This window comes from Cucurbita pepo, unplaced genomic scaffold, assembly GCF_057944985.1.
Source record: "Cucurbita pepo subsp. pepo isolate OVF unplaced genomic scaffold, ASM5794498v1 scafford_4, whole genome shotgun sequence".
NCBI classification, from domain to species: Eukaryota; Viridiplantae; Streptophyta; class Magnoliopsida; order Cucurbitales; family Cucurbitaceae; genus Cucurbita; species Cucurbita pepo.
This window is the reverse complement of record NW_028257909.1, coordinates 85924-98310: the sequence shown is the minus strand read 5'-3', so window position 1 is coordinate 98310 and position 12387 is coordinate 85924. Positions and strand designations below refer to the sequence as shown.

At 38.9% G+C, this 12387-nt stretch overlaps 1 long non-coding RNA gene across 1 annotated transcript; it reads left to right on the top strand.

The window, feature by feature from the left end:
- Positions 1-7716: 7716 nt before the first annotated feature.
- Positions 7717-8956, top strand: LOC147786237 (uncharacterized). The gene is made up of 2 exons (XR_015414759.1): positions 7717-7810; positions 8782-8956. It is a non-coding gene; the product is annotated as an uncharacterized LOC147786237 (long non-coding RNA).
- Positions 8957-12387: the final 3431 nt, after the last annotated feature.

Below are 12387 nucleotides of genomic sequence, written 5' to 3'. Positions count from 1 at the left end.
CGGGACCTACCTTTAAATTTAAAGGCACGAGTACCGGGATTACCCCCTAGGTAGTCTTGATGATGAAAGCAAATAGGTTAGTCCAACAAGGCGGATGGGCTATATTAGCATGTGTCGTAGACGTAAGAGGAAAAGAAAAGACCCTAGAAAACGTGTCAATAGTAAACGAGTTTTCAGATGCATTAATGAACGATCTACCTGGAATACCCCCTTCTTGAGTGATCGATTTCGTCATCGAAGACAAGCTAGGAACTGGGCCTATTTCCAAAGCACCCTATCACATGGTGCTAACAGAGTTGAAGGAACTCAAGGCGTATTTACAAGACTTACTAAATAAAGGGTTCATTCGACCTAGTGTATCCCCTTAGAGTGCACCAGTGTTGTTTGTTAAGAAGAAAGATGGATCGATGCGTCGATGCATCGATTACAGAGAGCTAAATAAGAGAACCATAAAGAACAAATAGCCTCTGCCTCGAACGGAAGACTTATTCAATCAACTCAGAGTGGCAACGATATTTTCTAAGATAAATTTGCGGTCAGGTTACCATTAAATAAAGATTAAAGAAAAAGACATACCAAAGACAGCATTTAGGACAAGGTACGATCCCTATGAGTTCGTAGTGATGTCATTTGGCCTCACCAAGGACTGTCTAGACACTTTCGTGATCGTGGTCATTGATGACATCCTAGTGTACTAAAAAACAGACTTGGAACACTAGGAACACTTCTGAAAAGTCCTAGCCACCTTAAGAGAGAACAAGTTATACGCGAAGTTCTCAAAGTGTGAATATTGGTTACGACAAGTCTTTTTCCTAGGACAAGTGGTGACAAAGGACGGAGTATCCATAGATCCCACTAAGGTCGAAGCGGTCACAAAGTGGAAACGCCCAACTACGATAAAATTAGTACGGAGTTTCTTAGGACTAGCAGGATACTATCGATGGTTTGTGCAGGACTTCACTAGGATAGTCTCACCTTTAACACAGTTAACGAGAAAAGGGGTATCATTTATATGGAATGATGCTCGTGAGGCAAGCTTCCAGAACCTAAAAGAGAGATTGGTAACAACCCAGATACTCACAGTACCTGAAAGCTCAAAAGGGTACGTAATCTATAGTGACGTGTCCAAGAAGGGACTAGGATGTGTGTTAATGCAACATGTAAGGTTGTTGCATACTCCTCCCGTCAACTAAAAGAATACAAAAAGAATTATCCTACCCATGACCTAGAATTGGCCGCTGTAGTGTTCGTACTAAAAATTTGTAGAACCCATAGCCCAAATCCCTCCTCGGACCAGTAGCCAAATGTCAATCCAACCCGCAACCCGCGACCCGTGCTTGCCTCTACAAACCCGAGGTCCAAGTTCCCTCGACCCAACCAAACCAGCCCGCAGCCTAACTCACTCGCGGCCCGATCTATAAACAGAAACCGAGTCAGCAGCCTAGCCGTAAACGCGACCACGAGCCAACCCAAACCAAACCTCGACCCGAGACGCTTGCATCGACATGGGCTGCTCTGGTGCTGCCACGTGTCCATTTTCTATGAAAGCAACCCTTCGGCTTGAGCGGTTTGGACGCTCCGACGACGCTTCGGTGGCTCGGCTGCTGTTTTAGCCCAGTTTCCACTGTTTCGACCGTCCTAGATCCATTTTCGGCCCCAGTTAAGGTAATCAAGGTCGTTTTAGAGCCGTATTTCACATTTATTGAATTATTAGTTATTTAATTGTGAAATACTAATGGAAGGTGGTGAACGGTGTGATTGGAAACAAACTCTAGCACCGTAGGAAGCAGCTCTCAAGGAACGAGAGTTTATGTAACGACCCAGATCCACTGCTAGCAGATATTGTCCTCTTTAGGCTTTCCCTTTCGGGCTTCCCCTCAAGGCTTTAAAACGCGTCTGCTAGGGGAAGGTTTCCACACCCTTATAAAGGGTGATTTGTTCTCCTCCCCAACCAATGTGGGACATCACAATCCACCCCCCTTCGGGGCCCAGCATCCTCGCTGGCACTCGTTCCTTTATCCAATCGATGTGGGACTGCCCCCAAATCCACCCCCCTTTGGGGCCCAGCATCTTTACTGGCACACCGCCTCGTGTCTACCCCCCTTCGGGGAACAGCGAGAAGGCCAGCACATCGTCCGGTGACTGGCTCTGATACCATTTGTAACGACCCAGATCCACCGCTAGCAGATATTGTCCTCTTTAGGCTTTCCCTTTTGGGCTTCCCCTCAAGGCTTTAAAACGCGTCTGCTAGGGGAAGGTTTCCACACCCTTATAAAGGGTGATTTGTTCTCCTCCCCAACCAATGTGGGACATCACAGTTTATGTTTAGCTAATTAGGGAGTACTTGAGTCAAGGCCAACCAAGTAAGTGGCCTTACTATAGGATAAGCTAAAAATTGTATGAGCTATGATGATGTATGAACTGTGTTGTACGATGTCGTATGTTAGTATATGATGATGTATAAGTTATGATGATGTATGAGTTGTATGGTATGATGCCATATACTAGTATATAATGAATGATGTATGAGTTGTATCATATGATGTCATATATTAGTGTATGATGATGTATGAGTTATGATGATGTACGAGATATGATGATGTATGAGTTATGATGCTTTATGATGTGCGTAGTATATATATATTTCGATGAATGACGTACTTGATATTCTTGATGCACTTTATGACAATATGATGAGCATGATGGTTGTGTGACTTTACCTTAATATGATGATATTTTCCATATTGAGCATGCTATATGATGATGAGTGCCATATTTCATCATGTCGTTAGATCGACATACGACACAACCCTAACAGCATGAAAATGATATTAATATAAATATCCACGAGTATGTGTTACCTAGAATAACAAAGAGATGCGACTAGAGGGTTGTATTAGAAGAGATATTATGATGAATTTAGAGGGATCTCATGCATGTTGTATGTTTATAAGCATAGGGCTACTTCCCCTAGAGATGATGAGTGTGGACGCACACAATAGCTTGACCAGAGGAGGGTGTTCCTGAGGCATATGACATTAGCTTGACCAGAGGGTTTAGGGGATGTGCGAGCGCCTAGTGGATTGGCACTCGCACGTGTGAATCGTGTGTAGGGAAGTACTTCACATGCAATTTTTTCGAGACTGAAGGTCACCCCTATGATGTTAGAGATAGGTCCTTAAATCATGATTGCATATGTTTGCGTTTGCATGACCTCCTATAGTGGGGCCACTTACTAAGTATTCTTCGAAATACTAAGGTCGTGTGCCACATTATTTTTTAGGTAAAGGCAAGGCGCACTTGTATGGAGGACGGCGGCATCGCTAGCAGAGATTTTGGCATATGCATAGGGTAAACCAAGTCCATCTCGAGCCAATGAGAGGGTGGGGCTCCATTGTTCAAGTCTCAAAATCAGTACTTAAAGAGAACGACTCATCTACATTCCTTATATGGAAAGGAGTGAATTTCATCTCATGATATTATGTTCCCAACTCCCTATTTGGTCAAGTCTCCAAAACGGTAGGCATATTGAATCCGCTAAAAGAGTCATTCTCACCCATGTAAATTAAAGTACAAGCCCTCACAGACAGGAGTTCATAACTCACTCAAGATTAAGATTGAGTCGCATATGATCATCATGTGAAATATTAATCTTCTCAATTAACGGATTTATAAAGAGTGATTAAACATTTCTTGTTCCATTCTTATACAAATTCATTGTATAGGATACCTCCACTTACATGTCTCCACACGAACGATTTGGATCAAATCGTTCGTAACGATTACAAAGTGGGTTGTATCAATAGTGTTACCAGGATAAGGCACCCATCCTTATCCATATACTATAGAGCCTTTAGGCTATTACTTGAACACGATCCTCTTGTATGTCAACCACATGTTGTTCAAGATTACATTAATAACCTTGAATTTGCATACAATGGATAACAATTAAATTGCAAATAAAATAACAAAAATTATTGTTATAAAGTAAATAATTAATTACTAGACTTTCGGGCATAAATCCTAACAAAAAGAAGAAAGTAAGTCATTTAAGGGAAGTGAAAAAGTTGGAAATTAAGACTGAATTGCGTATTTAAGGTTTTCTAGCATTAGGATTAACATTTTGTATTAGTTTTGCTAAGAGGATATAATCCAAGCATGCAGTTGTTTACGGAATATAAGGAACATATCAAGGTAACAAAAGACAAGAGGTACACCTCAAGAAACAAAAGTTCTCTCAAGTATAGGAGTAAGAAAGATAATGTTTCAAAGCTTTCCTTTAAGTTTCAATGTTGTAGTTATGAGTGACTGTGAGGTCTTTTAACTTATTAATGCACACAACTTCTATAGATCTTCGAGGAGGTTCTTAAACTAGTTTGTAATAGTCTAAATAAATTCTAAAGGGAGTAACAGGATAAACCCTTAAGCAAACTTAAGGTTCTATATAGTGAGCATTACACAAATTTCTCAAAGTATGAGTCTTGGATGAACAAAAATGTTTCCTTTCAGCACAAAATGCCATAGAATGTGGTATAGTGAACCATTTTAAACGAAGAGTAGTATGTCCAAGCCACTAATGAGGTCGTGCAAAAGGTTAGGATGTGGATGCATACAACTTGGTGTAGACAGAAAAATAAGAAATAAAAAAATGTTCCATTGATGTAATACGTAGAGAGCTAGAGTTGAAAGTAGGCAACAAAGTATGCTTGAAGGTAGCCTCGATGAACAACATAATAAGGTTCAAATGAAGCACGAGTTAAGTCCATGCTTTAGCATACCTATCGACATGTTAGATTGAATCGTACCTGTTGAGGATATTTGGTAAAACCACCACACCTAAATGGTGTGAAAGTTCTCTATTTATAATCATTTAGAGAATAAAAAATTACAAGGATATGAAAAGAGTAATAAATAGAAGAGCAATAAATGGATATAAGATGTTTGCCTATAATAGAAAGGAAAATATGATACCTACGGTAAGCCATAATGGAAGACAAATATGATATTTATGGTAAGCCGTAATGGAAGACAAATATCTAGATATTTGGCTATAATAAAAGATGGAATATGATATATATGGTAAAATATAATTCAGTACTAAATATTCTTAACACCCCCCCACAAGCTGAGCGTCAGATTTGAACGAATGTGAAGTTTGGATATGAAAAATTCAAAGAGAGGTTGAGAAACACTTTTTGTGAATTTGTCAGCAATTTTGTTCGAAGGAGACGTCTAATTGGGCGGCATAGTATTTTCTTGACGATCTAAAACTGTAGCGGCAATGGCTCCAACGAGAATATGTCTACCCCACAAAGTAGGAGGAGGAAACCGAGAGGAAGAAGGAGAATATAGAGAGAGGGCTATTGGAAGGGCCTTGGTCAAGTAACAAATTGAACAAAGAAGAGGGAGAATAAAAAATCTCCATAAGAATTCCTACAAATCTAACATTAGAAGATATAGAAATTGCAATTTAAAATAGAATGGGAATGAATCGAAAAAGAGTATGGAAATGGAGAAAGAGGCAGGAGGAAATTGGAAAAATAGAAATTGACGGGTCAAAGAGAAAGTCAATAAAGAAGACACCAACAGGTGATCGATAGAGAGCAAGATTAGAGAAAATTGAACGATCAGCAATCTGGTGTTGAGAAACAATCATTGGTTGTGGGCTATAGAGACGCAAGGCAAAGGCTTCAGAATTAGAGCGATGGCTCTATTATGAGAAAAGGGCAAGAGTGAGGAAGAAGAGGGCAGAAACTTGAGAATGCAAACTCTGTGGTGTATTTGCGACGAAGAAAGGAAGAGAGGGACGGAGATGGAGTGGTGTCTGCATCTTGTGGACTGGTTTGCTATTGAGAAAATGAGTACGAGTAAGAATATCTCGAACATATTTTGCCTGGTGACTCCAAAAGAGTAGTAGACAGAGCTGGTTGAGAAGTAGTCAACGCCATAGCAGGTGGTGAAGTTCCAATAGACGGAGAGGAATTGACGAAGACGATGTTGAAGCCCAAAGAGTTGTCCCAATGGATAAAGGAGCCAATTTTGGTGAGGAGGCTGGCTGCGATTTGGTTCGCGAAGAGGCCAGCACGGTGCCCGGATCCCAAAGGTAAATCTCTGCTGAAGGTCAGTACTTGAGATTTCGTATATTTTTTATGAGAAAGCTTATGAGGATCTTGAGGTTAGGGTTTCTATAAAGGATGAAGGACCGATTGGAAAGAAAATGAAAGAGGCTATGTTGGTTAGGGAGAAACCAGTTGTGTTGGAGAAGGTGATGTTGTATGTACAGAGTATGGCGAAGGGTTGACCTGCAAAGGATGATTTAGAGGTCAAAAGGGTGGAGCCGAAGAGTAATCAATCGGCTCCGCCTATGTCCGCCATGGAGACTACCACTACAGCATCAAAGCCAGTAGTGGTGGTAGAGAGGTAGAGAATTTAAAAGCCATTGAAAGGAAAGATTCGGGGTTCATAAACTGAAAGGCTCTTGTACCATGAGAATATTTGTTAAAATCACCACACCTAATTCGTTTAAAAGTTCTATGTTTATTATCATTTTGAGAATCAAATAAATTACAAAGATATGGAAAAATCAACAAATGGATACAAGATATTTGACTATAATAAAGTATCAAATATGATATATAGTCAACTATAATAAAATACTAACTATCCTTAACTGTAATACCCGAAGAAAGAGAAATAGAAATAGAAAAAAAAAAAAAGAAAGGGAAAAGTCGAGAGGGGCAAATAGGTAAATTTGCCCCTCCAACCACCTAAGGGGTCCAAACGAAACCCCATCCATAATCCTGCAAAAGAGAGATAGTGAGAGAAAGGGGTAGAGAGAACCTAGAGAGAGGAGAAAGGATGAACCGCCGGAAGACTCACCGAAAACTACCGTCGGAGTCTATTCCGGTGAAGATCATGATGCAAGGAGGTGAAGATCATGCAGAGAGACTTTCTTGGAAGGGAAAAGAGAATGTGGGTGGCCGGAGTCCTATTTTTCATCAAGAAGTCGGAAAACCCGCAAGGTAAGGATCTTGAACTTTTCCCAAATCTATGGTTTTCCTTTGCGAATCAAGATCTGAAATCTTGATATATTCATCTAGGAACAACTCTACGCATGATCTGTGAAGAAGTTTGGCCAGACCTCAACCCGAAGGCGGAGATCCGAGAGTCGTCCGAGAATGGTGAGCGAAATTCTGACCTTCTTAACTCGTCTGGTAGTTAATCGAAAATTACGAAAAAAACATGAGGACGTAGCCAGTAACACGATCTAAAACTTTGTCGAAGGAATCATGTCGATCCGATCTACGGATCGAAAGATATGAAAATCGGAAAAGAAGGTTGTGTTTCAATTTTCAGAGGGCGGAGAAGAAAGAAGAAGAAGAAAAAAAAAAAAAAAGAAAGAAAGGAGTCGGCCGGCGAGCAGCGGACGGCGGCGACAGGCGCCGGACGGCTGCGACAGGCGCCGGACAAGCGTCGACCATCGGCGGAGCAACGCAGATCCAGCGAGGCATCGACACGTGTCGCCTGTAAGCCGGGCCGAACCGCGACGCGAGCCGAGCCGACCGGACCGGCCGACCCGCGACTACGCGGAGGCGGGTGCGCGTGCAGCCTACGACTGGCGCCTTCCCGCGCGCGTGAGCGCGCGTGGAATGGCCAATTTTGCCCGGTTGCTTTCTGTTTGCCAGATTTTTGTCCCGGTTCCAGTTCTAATACTGTTCTTACGTGAATAGGGACCTAATTTAAAGAAATCAGTACTTTTGGACACCTCACGGGCAAAGAAACGCTAGCAAAAAGAGCACGCGTCAACCAGGTAAGTCACCACCCAGTATTTAGGAAGAAATACTTGTAGGGTTCGCTTGGATTGTATGTATGCATGTTAGTAATTTTGCCTTAAATTAGCTCTCCATGAATGAAATTAATCAGATGGATTGTTATGATGTGTTGGGTGAATTATCTGAGTGTTGCTTGTATGCCTTAAGCTTCCATTGTACGTATGCATGCGCTTAATTTAGGTTGGAATTGTGTATTCCGTGTTCCGGGTGCTCGATGGATGAATTCGCCCCATTGAGCGCGAACTTCGTGTTTTGGGTGCTGGATGGAGGCCATCGCCTCGTTGAGCCGGCCTGCCTAGTTTGCATGAATATTAGGATGTTAGAAGACGGTTGCATGCACACCCGTTATTTTCTAGTACCCATTTCTATGATAAGCTTAGAGAATTACTATTAGGAGCGATATGTCGCTCCAGCCAGACTTAATTTTCCCCTAGGAACTTAGCAGTTAACCATGGCAAGAAAGTACCTAGGAGTGTTTATAGATTGCTAGCGTGAGAACGGTATCTATAGCTTCGTGGGAGGACCAAGGGTCTCTGATCAGTCCTTACTGCTCTTAGCCATTTCGCATGGGGAATGTGTCCCCACGTCGTACAGCCCATTAGCTGCATGGGAACGAGTTGGGTCGCGCCCCCCCATAGGAGGACTATATGGGCGTAGGGGTATTCAGCACCCCCTAGGCTAGATACCATGTAGTCCTAGATAGCCATGTAGAGGTAGCGCCTCATAGAGAGATACCGATCATATCAGCTTGGCATAAGGAACCTCTAGGTGACTAATGAAAGGACGATGAACCGGTGAAACCCAAGGGGCAAGCCCCAAGAGACTAAGGTTAGAACCCGATGTCCTAGAACTGAGTTTCTGTTAAATTAAGATGCGAAGAGAGCCTACAAGTAGGTGGCTTACTGAGTATAATTTTTATACTCATCCCGTTCTCCTTTATTTTTCTCAGGTGTTCGCTGGCTGCTGGTCGAGGTAGAGGAGCGTTTGAGAGCTGTACAGTCACAGAGGGGGTCGTTCCGGAGCGTCAGTCCCTTTTCGGTCTTTTGGAGTTTTTTGTATTTCATTTTATATTTGCAATTTCTTTTGTAATAATTAACAAACAAAATTTCTCTCTTTTGTTTTAATTCAAAGTATTTTTATCCTTTTACTTTGCATTTCTTTTCTTTTATTTTCCTTTTGTTTGTTTTCGATTTCGTCTTTTTAGTCACGATTCGGTTTTTCGAAGCCTCGAAAATCGGGTCGTGCCATTAACACTACTAACATACAGGTTCCCCTACCACAGTCCCTCTTTACCTTATATAACATATGTCACATATTCATGCTTCGTAAATACATGACCGACTTAATGCACATTCCAGACCATAAACCTTTCCAGATAGACAAGGACCAAAGTTATTCCGAGATTAAAACGCTTTCGAGGACGATTTTTTTTAGAGGTATATGATGTAACAACCATAAAAAAAAAAAAAAAAAAAAAAAAAAAAAATAATAATAATAATAATAAAATAAAAAATAAGAAAAAAATTATAAGGGGGTTTTTTACTTTCCATTAACCTCTCACAACTTCTCCCTAAAATACTTCCCCTAAAATACTTCTCCTACCAAGTATCAGTAATTCCTTCCTTAACAAACAAACAGAAAACCAAAATGTTTAGTTCTCTTAGAAGGAGAGACTTTGTTGAGGAAGTCATTATTCATATTTTAATCTTCTTTTTATTTTATTGAAAGGTATTAATTTGGTTATAATTATTTAGATCTTTGTTGGAAATTAAATACCATGATGCATTATGACGATGACTTTTCTAAGATACAACACTAATTGATGTTAATGATGATGAACGTATGAAGGCCAATGCATGCATGTTACCTATGGTGATGTATGAATAATGTATAGGGTTGTGTCATAAGAATGATTTAAAGATGAAAATCATAGGGACCTCATGTATATTGTGTGTTCACCGACGCGTACACTATGTTGACGATGATAACGATCATGCCTTGCATGATACTCGGGGGGGTGTGCTAACCTCTAGACGTCCGACTACGGACAATAGCCCAACTCTGATGGTTCCAGGGGGTGCAAGCTACCTTTGGACTAACACTCGCACGTGTGGATCATGTGTAGGGAAGTACTACACATCCAATTCGTTTGGATTGGGGGCCACCTCCATGATGATTTTAACAATAGGTCCCCAATCATAGTAGCATGTGTTTGCATTCCTTGACCCCAATAGTGGGGTCACTTACGAAGTATTTCTTAAAATACCCCAAGTCGTGTGCTACTTCTATTTCAGGTAAATGCAAGACACCCTTATACGGTTGACCAATAAAAATATAATACATGTGCCATTTAAAAAAAAAAAAAAAAAAAAAAAAAAAAAAAAAAAAAACTTATGTTGGGTAGGATACAATTATATACCCATTAATTTATTTTATTTTTATTTAATTTTATAATTATTTTTAATTCTCGAGAAACATAAATTTATTTTTTTTTTTTAATTTCATAATAATTTTATTTTATTTTATTTCATAATTTTATTTTATGAGTCTTTTTTATTCTGGAGAAACATAAATTTATTTTATTTTTATTTAATTTCATAATTATATTTTATTCTCCCCAAACTCTTTAGGCCCAAAAACTTTTAGAATGATAAAAAAATTTGACATTTTGTTCCAAAAAATTGTTGCTACCGAGTTCCGAAAAATCGGACTAGGAATCTTTAGTGTTTTAAACTAAAGTGATAACAACTACACCACAACAACTAAATGTTGATAATGAAAAAATAGTTAATAATTATACATTTAATGTTCTAAAAAATATCCTTAGAACCTCCAAATGTTTCATCAATATTCATTAAAAAAAAAAAAAAAAAACTTTTATTGTTAGTTAGATAGACGTGTAATAGGTAGTTTAAAAAATACAATTGAACTAGAAGTTCAGTTAATACTTTTAATATTTTTTTTTAAAACAAAAAACTTCAAAATACTCTTAATTTTTTTTTCAAAAATTGAAAATAAATATTCTTTGATCACTTTCCTCTACAATTTTGTCCCCAACTCTCCATGTACAAACATTTCTCAACATGAATTTACACTCAAATAGATCGTTTATTTTCAATATTATTCTTTTCCAACTCAATACTTTTACAGAAATAAGATATTTAAATGTTAAAGTTTAGTACATTCATTGTCTATTAAAAATTTTGGGATTTAAAGAAAAAAAAAGAGAAAAATTTTAAAGAGCAAGAAGGAAATTAAGAGGAAATTAAGAAGAAATTAAGAGGGTATTAAAAAAGTAGGAGAAAAAAATATAAGAAATGAGAGAACATTTTCAAAAGAGAGATAATGGATGGAATATAGATAAATGATTTTTTTATGGTGTAGTCATGATAAGAAGTTTTTTCTTTTTTTTTTTTCTGTAAAAGAATACATTTGAAGGATCTCAAAGTGGTTGCCTAGAGTCTATAGTTGTGACTCTGTAGTTGTGCTGGTTTCACATTTGTATTTCTTTAGAATTTTTTTTTTGATTGAATCCTTTGATTGAATCCCAAATTCTTTGCCCGAAATAGTTTCGATGGCGTGAAAAAGGTAGTTCTTAGCTTCTCAATCTTTCAATTTCTGATTTGCTACCTCTTTTTGTTCATCTAAGTAATCAAGATCATCTATATTCTACACCAGAAATCTAAGACTCAACTACTTGCCAATATTCTTTAGAGCAAAGAAATTTCTCCATTAACATGCTCTAATGATCGTAGTGACCAACAAATTTTGAATTACTGGTTGAACAAAGTTGCCTTCGGTAGTCATCTTTGGCTGCAGCTGGAAGAGACCAGGCGCTCTGATGCTAAATGATAAATTTAATGTAGCATTAGAAGATAAGTTTGCAAAGGAATGAAATTCAGTCCTTTATTAGGTGAAAAAAAACACTATATTTATGAGGCGTACAATGATTGATAGAAGAGAAAAACAAAATCCTCACCCAAAACAGAATATCATGCAAAAGATGGGCAAAAGACCACAGTAATGACCAGATAGTCATAATTACTAAAACCTAAAAATAGCAACTAAAACTTTTAGAATAAACTAACATGGCATGTACTTTTAACTCTCCAGTGATGAGGACGAACTAGTGTGCCGTTTTATAACTTAGGGCATCTCTGACTACGTTTGCCTTTCCAGGGTGGTACTGGATATCTATATCGTAGTCCTCATTAATTCCAACCAACGAAATTTTTTTTGGGTGAAGAAGTATTTTAGGCTATTGGTGGTCCATGTAAATTTGGGTCTTTTCTCCATACAGGGAATGTCACCATATCTATATTGCGAATACTACTGCGGCCGATTCTAGGTTGTGCGTAGGGTAGTTTTTCTCATATTCTTTCAATTGGCGTGATGCATAAGCAACAACCTTACAATGTTGCATCAACACGCACCCTAATCTTTTTTTAGATGCATCGTTGTAGATTACGTATCCCTCCGAGCTTTATGATCACATGAGCATTGGAGTTGACACTAGTCTTTATTTTATGTCTTGGAAGCTGGCCTCATATGCGTC